The sequence below is a fragment of the Ovis aries genome, chromosome 9 (genome assembly GCF_016772045.2).
Source record: "Ovis aries strain OAR_USU_Benz2616 breed Rambouillet chromosome 9, ARS-UI_Ramb_v3.0, whole genome shotgun sequence".
In the NCBI taxonomy this organism is placed as follows: domain Eukaryota; kingdom Metazoa; phylum Chordata; class Mammalia; order Artiodactyla; family Bovidae; genus Ovis; species Ovis aries.
In genome coordinates, this window is record NC_056062.1 from 61,054,721 (window position 1) to 61,062,366 (window position 7,646).

At 45.4% G+C, this 7,646-nt stretch overlaps 1 pseudogene; it reads right to left on the bottom strand.

The window, feature by feature from the left end:
- Positions 1–1,783: 1,783 nt before the first annotated feature.
- Positions 1,784–6,571, bottom strand: LOC101121356 (AFG3-like protein 1; annotated as a pseudogene).
- Between the last annotated feature and the right edge of the window lie 1,075 nt (positions 6,572–7,646).

Below are 7,646 nucleotides of genomic sequence, written 5' to 3' on the forward strand. Positions count from 1 at the left end.
GATAAAGGACAGAAATGGTCTGGACCTAACAGAAGCAGAAGATATTAAGAAGAGATGGCAAGAATACACAGAAGAACTGTACAAAAATGATCTTCATGACCCGGATAATCACGATGGTGTGATCACTCACCTAGAGCCAGACATCCTGGAATGTGAAGTCAGGTGGGCCTTAGAAAGCATCACTATGAACAAAGCTAGATGGAATTCCAGTTCAGCTGTTTCAAATCCTGAAAGATGATGCTGTGAAAGTGCTGCACTCAATATGCCAGCAAATTTGGAAAACTCAGCAGTGGCCACAGGACTGGAAAAGGTCAGTTTTCGTTCCAATTCCAAAGAAAGGCAATGCCAAAGAATGCTCAAACTACTGCACAATTGCACTCATCTCACATGCTAGCAAAATAATGCTCAAAATACTCCAAGCCAGGCTTCAGCAATACATGAACCATGAACTTCCTGATGTTCAGGCTGGTTTTAGAAAAGGCAGAAGAACCAGAGATCAAATTGCCAACATCCACTGGATCATGGACAAAGCAAGAGAGTACCAGAAAAACATCTATTTCTGCTTTATTGACTATGCCAAAGCGTTTGACTGTGTGGATTACAATAAACTGTGGAAAATTCTGAAAGAGATGGGAATACTAGACCACCTAACCTGCCTCTTGGGAAATCTGTATGCAGGCCAGGAAGCAACAGTTAGAACTGGACATGGAGCAACAGACAGGTTCCAAATAGGAAAAGGAGTACGTCAAGGGTGTATATTGTCACCCTGCTTATTTAACTTCTATGCAGAGTACATCATGAGAAACGCTGGACTGGAAGAAACACAAGCTGGAATCAAGATTGCCGGGAGAAATATCAATAACCTCAGATATGCAGATGACACCACCCTTATGGCAGAAAGTGAAGAGGAACTAAAAAGCCTCTTGATGAAAGTGAAAGAGGAGAGTGAAAAAGTTGGCTTAAAGCTCAACATTCAGAAAACGAAGATCATGGCATCTGGTCCCATCACTTCATGGGAAATAGATGGGGAAACAGTGGACACAGTGTCAGAGTTTATATTTTGGGGCTCCAAAATCACTGCAGATGGTGATTGCAGCCATGAAATTAAAAGACTCTTACTCCTTGGAAGAAAAGTTATGAGCAACCTAGATAGCATATTCAAAAGCAGAGACATTACTTTGCCGACTAAGGTCCGTCTAGTCAAGGCTATGGTTTTTCCAATGGTCATGTATGGATGTGAGAGTTGGACTGTGAAGAAGGCTGAGCGCCAAAGAATTGATGCTTTTGAACTGTGGTGTTGGAGAAGAGTCTTGAGAGTCCCTTTGACTTCAAGGAGATCCAACTAGTCCATTCTGAAGGAGATCAACCCTGGGATTTCTTTGGAAGGAATGATGCTAAAGCTGAAACTCCAATACTTTGGCCACTTCATGTGAAGAGTTGACTCATTGGAGAAGACTTTGATGCTGGGAGGGATTGGGGGCAGGAGGAGAAGGGGACGACTGAGGATGAGATGCCTGGATGGCATCACTGACTCGATGGACGCGACTCTGAGTGAACTCTACGAGTTGGTGATGGACAGGGAGGCCTGGAGTGCTGCGATTCATGGGGTCGCAAAGGGTTGGACACAACTGAGTGACTGAACTGAACTGAACTATGAGAGGTCTTATTATTGTGCTCACTTCTCAGGTGAGAAAATTGAGGCATTGAGAGGTAGCACCTTGCCCAAGTTCACACCGTTAGAAGGTAGAGGAGCTGTGATTGCTCTGATTGCCTTTTTTAAACACTAGATAGCAATGACTTCCAGCTGGGATGATCTTTCAGAGCCCAGTGCACTCTCTTGTTTTACCTGTGAGAGGAATAGAATTCAGAAAAGCCATGGGACTTGCTTAACAATGCAGATAAATCCGTGGCAACTGGACATACATCTCAGCCCCTATATAGATTATGGACTTCATAACCTCCTGGGAAATAGGCAGGTACCTTGATGTCAAATGGATGACAACCCCGTTTTGCCTCATTGCTTCAAGGGAATAGATTGGCCTAAGTACACGTGATAGCACTCCCACATTGGATGTTCCTTGTGTGGCAGAATCTCTCTTTTTCATGCATCTAGTCCACCCTCTCCAGATGTGTCCTGCTGCACTAATCACTCTGATTTGCATTATTCGTTGACATGTCTCCTCTACACCTAGGTTTCAGTGCTGAGGCCATATTTCATGCTTCTTTATGACCTTAATTACTACCATGGCTTATGACACACAGTGAGCCCTGAGTAGAGCTTTGTTGTGTTGACAAATGACTGTCCCTCACTGCTGCTTCAGGAATGCCGTCCAGATGGGTGTGAAGCCCAGGTGGCTTGGGCAGGAATAGAGGGGACTAAGTTCAAAGGTAAACCTGGGGGGGAGGTATAATTTCATGGGCTACTGGTGGTGTTGGTGGTGATTTGTACATGGAAGAGCACAGTTTGCTGTTTAGGTGGTTGATTATATCTTTCCTGTATCTTTTCATGTTTGTATTTTGTACTTTTTTTTTATTTGTAATTCTCAAAGTTTTCTACGTACAATGGATGTGCGTACTAAGTTGCTTCAGTCATGTCTGACTCTTTGCGACCCCATGGGCTGTAGCCAGCAAGGGTTTTTGTAAGGGATTCTCCAGGCAAGAATATTGGAATGGGTTGCCATGCCCTTCTCCAGGGGATTGTCCCAACTATATACGGTACCTGACTTTATACCACATGTGGAGAAGAGCTGGTGAACGCTTGTGGGTATCAAAATGAAATTGTTGATTTGCACCTAGGAGAATTTACAATATTACTTTTCTCTGGGAAATATTTCCCTTGAAGATTTTTATTTATTTAACTAGAAAAATGAAGTAAGCACTAGATGAATCTGCTGTTCAAGGTCAGGGGAAATTTTTAAAACATAAATGTTTCAATTTTTACTAGCCCATGGTTTTAAAACAAGGTCATAGTTACTTTTAATGAACAAGTAAGTCCTTGCTTGTCTGAAGAGTCTGTGGTCAGAGTGTTTCCCAATTAGTTTTAGAGGTCCCCAAAGGGTTGCTCCATGTGTCCTCGTAAACCAGTCTGGCAGCTGTAGTTGTCACTCGGCTCCTTATTTTCGTCTTTTTTCCCTCCTACTCTAACTTGTACTTATCAACAACCGCTGTCTGCCAGGCCCCTATGTGAAGTGTTCATTGACTTGCTAACTGTAAAATGTATTAGGAAAAAACAGGAAAAGTCATCTGAATGAGAATCTTAGCCTATCAGATTAATCTTTAAAATTAAACTATTTTGAGTTGATTCACATGTATTTCTAAGAAATAATTCAATGAGGTTAATGGACCCATCACCTAGTTTTCCTCTGTGGTTAACGTCTTGCAAAATTGTAGTATGTTATCACAACCAAGATATTCATATCGATAGTTATACAGTGAAGACACAGAACGTTTCTGTCACCAATTCTGTCTCCTGTGCTGCCATGCTGTAGCCCCATCCATTCCCTCCAACCCTACCAGCTTCTAAACTCCTAGCAGACGTTAATCTGCTGTCCATTTCTGTAATAGTTTATATTGTGAATGACACATACGTGCAAACATTTAGTAGATAGCCTTTTGAGACTGGCCTTTTTCACTCAGCACACTTCTCAGAAGATATATCCAGGTCATTGTATGTGTCAATATTTTATTCCTTTTTAATTGCTGTATAGTATTCCACAGCATCAATGTGCTGTGGTTTAGCTGTCAATCACTGAAGAATATCTGGGGTGTTTCTAATTCTAGTCTATGACAGATGAGTCTGCTGTGAAATTTGAGTACAGGTGTTTGGGTGGACATAGTTTTCAGTTTGAGGGTATAAGTGCTAAGGAATACAACAGCTGTGTTATTTTATAGTTACATATTTTATTCTTTAAGAAACTATTTTCCAAAAAAAAGAAACTATTTTCCAGAGTGGACTTTTCATTGAGTATAGGATACTGTCAAGGAAGTTCTTTTAATTCATCCATTGAGCAACTTTTGGTTACTTCTATTAGGTCTTCAGGACTTCTGATGAGAAATTTGCTCCCCTTCCAGTTATTGGTAAGGTATTTCTCTGTCATTGCTTGTAAAATTTATTCTTTGTTTTTAGTTTTCAAAAACTTGATTCTGATGTGTCTTGATATGAATTTATTGGGATTCATCCTATTTAAGATTCACTTGCTAAGCTAAGTCACTTCAGTCGTGTCTGACTCCATGGGACCCCATAGATGGCAGCCCACCAGGCTCCCCCGTCCCTGGGATTCTCCAGGCAAGGACACTGGAGTGGGTTTCCATTTCCTTCTCCAATGCATGAAAGTGAAAAAGTGAAAGTGAAGTCGCTCAGTCGTGTCCAACTCTTAGCGACTGTTAGCCCGCCAGGCTCCTCAGTCCGTGGGATTTTCCAGGCAAGAATACTGGAGTGGGGTGCCATTGCTTCCGGTTACATGTGCTTTAATTTGCTTCCTGGGGGTCCTGGAGGCTGCTCTCCAGGCGGAGGCGCTAGGCTGGGCTCTCCTGCAGCGGGCCCCCCACGCCAGCCCTGCAGACCCTCGGGGTCTGGCCGAGGCCGTGGCCACGGCCCTGGCCGTGTCCTCCTCCAGACCACCCATGCCTTCCACGAGCTCCTCGTAGGTGATCTCGGCAAACGGCCACAGCCCGAGCAGCTCCACCTTGTTGGCCTGCTCCAGCACCTCCTTCTCCAGCAGCCGCCTGCCCACCTTGTCCACCTGCTCGCGGCAGCATGTGAGCAGGTCCAGGGTGCGCGCATGCGCGGAGCCCATGAGTCGCCGCACCTCCTCATCTATGAGCTGGGCCCTGGCCTAGCTGAACGGCTTCTCCACCAGCGCCTCGCCTAGCCGTGGGAGATCGAAGGACGACCTGGCCCAGCTTCTCGCTCATCCTGAACTGCACGATCTGGGTATAGGTGCTCTGGGTGACCTTCCTCAGGTCGTCCTGGGCCCCCGTGGTGACCTTCCTGAAGAACAGCTGCTCAGCCACACGGCCGCCCAGCATGGCACACATGAGGTCAAGGAGCTGCTCCCGTGTGTACAGGTACTGCTCCCTGGGCAGGCACTGGGCATAGCCGAGCCCCTTGCCCCAGGGGACGATGGACACCTTGAGCAGGGAGTCTGCGTGTTCCAGGAACCTGCCCACCACCACATGGCCAGCCTCGTGGTTGGCCCCGGTCATCTTCTCGCCAGGCTGCAGGACCTGTGTCTTCTCAAGGCCTCCAATGACCCTCTCAATGGCCTGCTCAAAGTGCTTCCCAACAGAGGGGTTTAGGTGGTGGGCGGCGATCAGGGTGGCTTCGTTGCAAACATTAGAAATATCAGCACCTGTGAAGCCTGGAGTGAGGGCCGCAAGATTCTTCTCCAGGGCATCCTTGCTGAGGCTCTTGTCCAACTTGAGCGGATGCAGGTGGACCCTGAAGATAGACGACCTGCCTTTGATGTCTGGGGGGCCAATGTAAATCTGATGGTCGAAGCAGCCCGGCTGCATCAGGGCTGGGTCAAGGACGTCGGGGCGGTTGTGGTAGAGTTGAATCTGTCCATCTCCACGAGCAGCTGGTTCAGGGTGTTCTCCTGCTCACTCTGGCCTCTGAAGTGCCCGTGGTCATGCTTCCGGCCAATTGCATCAATCTTGTCCACAAACAAGATACAGGAAGCGTTTTTCCAGGCCATTGCAAACATGTCACAAACCTGAGCTGGGCCAACACCAACAAACATCTCCAGGAACTCAGACCCATTCACAGTGATGAAGGGCACACTAGCCTCCCTTGCGGTTGCCTTGGCGAGAAGCGTCTTGCCGGTACCGGGAGGACCTGTGAGCAGGACTCTCTTTGGAATTTTGGCCCCAAGGTCCTGGTACTATTTGGGGTTCTTCAGGAAATTCACAAACTCCATGATCTCCAGCGTGGCTTCTTCGCAACCAGCCACGTCTGCAAACCGCACACCGATGGCATCCTTGATGATCTTGGTTATTGTCTCACCAATGCCAAAGAGGCCCCCTCCTCACCCACCACGCCCAGCCCCCATCGGACCTCTCCTCATGGCATAGAGGAAGATGCCAATCAGGAGAAGGGTGGGCACCAGGCTTCGCAAGAAAGTCCCATCACTCTCGGTGGTGTAGACCATGGCTATCTGGTTGGGGGGCTTGATGCCTAGCTCCCATTGGGCGGTCTCCAGGTTGCGCTCGAAGTTGTCCACACTGCCAATGCTGAACCATGCATACTTCTCGAGTGATGTCCCAGGGGCAGGAATAACATGCACGAATTGCTTATTCACCACTTCCAGCCGATCCACCAGACGCCTCGCCAGGTGATACTGCACGAAGTGCTTCCAAGTGATTTCCTTCCCAGGATCTCGGAAATAGAAGTAGAGAAATCCTGCAGCGACACCTGCCCCCAGCACAGCCAGACTGCGGAGATCCTTGTCGTCCCAGGGCACCTTCCCCTTCTGCATTCGTTTCCACCAGGCCAAGTCATCCCGCTTTCCTCCTCTCTTCCCCCCGTCTGCTCCAGGACCAGCATCCTTTGGTTCACTAGTTCCTTTGGGTTCCTTTGGGTTTCCCTAAGATTCACTTAGCTTCTTGAGTTTGTAAATTTATGTCTGCCATATTTGGGCAATTTTCAGCCATTATTTATTTGAATTATTTTTAGCCCTGCCCTTTTTCTCCTTTTCTTCCGAGTCTCTGATGACATAAATGTTACATCTTTTGTTATAGTCCCACAGTTCTTCAGACTCTGTCAATTTTTTCAGTCTATTTTCTCTCTCTCTTTTCTTTTTTTCCAGATTGGGTCATTTCTGTCTTCCAATTTAGTGATTGTTGTCTTTATCTCTTTCATTCTACTCTTGAGTTCATCTATTCAGTTATTTATTTTGGTTCTTGAAATTTTCAGCTCCTAAACTTCCATTTGGTTTTATTTTTGTTAACTATTTCTTTGCTGAGACTTTCCAGTTTCTTTCTGCTTCAAGTGTACAAGTATAACTTATTTTATTGTGCTTTGCAGATATTGTGTGTGTTTTTTTTTTAATAAGTCAAAGGTTTGTGGTAACTCTGCGTTTAGCAAAACTATGAATACCAGTGCCATTTTCCTAACAACATTTGCTTGCTTCATGTTTCTGTGTCACATTTAAGTAATTTTCACAGTGTTTCAAATGTTTTTGTTATTATTGTATTTGCTATGGTGATCTATAATCAATAATTTTTGATGTTACTACTACAGCTTGCTGAAGGCTTGGATGATGGTTAGCATTTTTTAGCTGGAAAACACTTTTTAATTAAGGTATATACATTTTTTAAAGACATGATACTATTGCACACTTAATAGAATACAGTCTAGTGTAAGTAGAACTTTTGTATACACTGAGAAACCAAACTTTTATATGCACTGAGAAACAGTTAGAACTGGACATGGAACAACAGACTGGTTCCAAATAGGAAAAGGAGTACATTAAGGCTGTATATTGTCACCATGCTTATTTAACTTATATGCAGAATACATCATGAGAAACACTGGGCTGGAAGAAACACAAGCTGGAATCAAGATTGCTGGGAGAAATATCAACAACCTCAGATATGCAGATGACTCCACCCTTATGGCAGAAAGTGAAGAGGAACTAAAAAGCCTC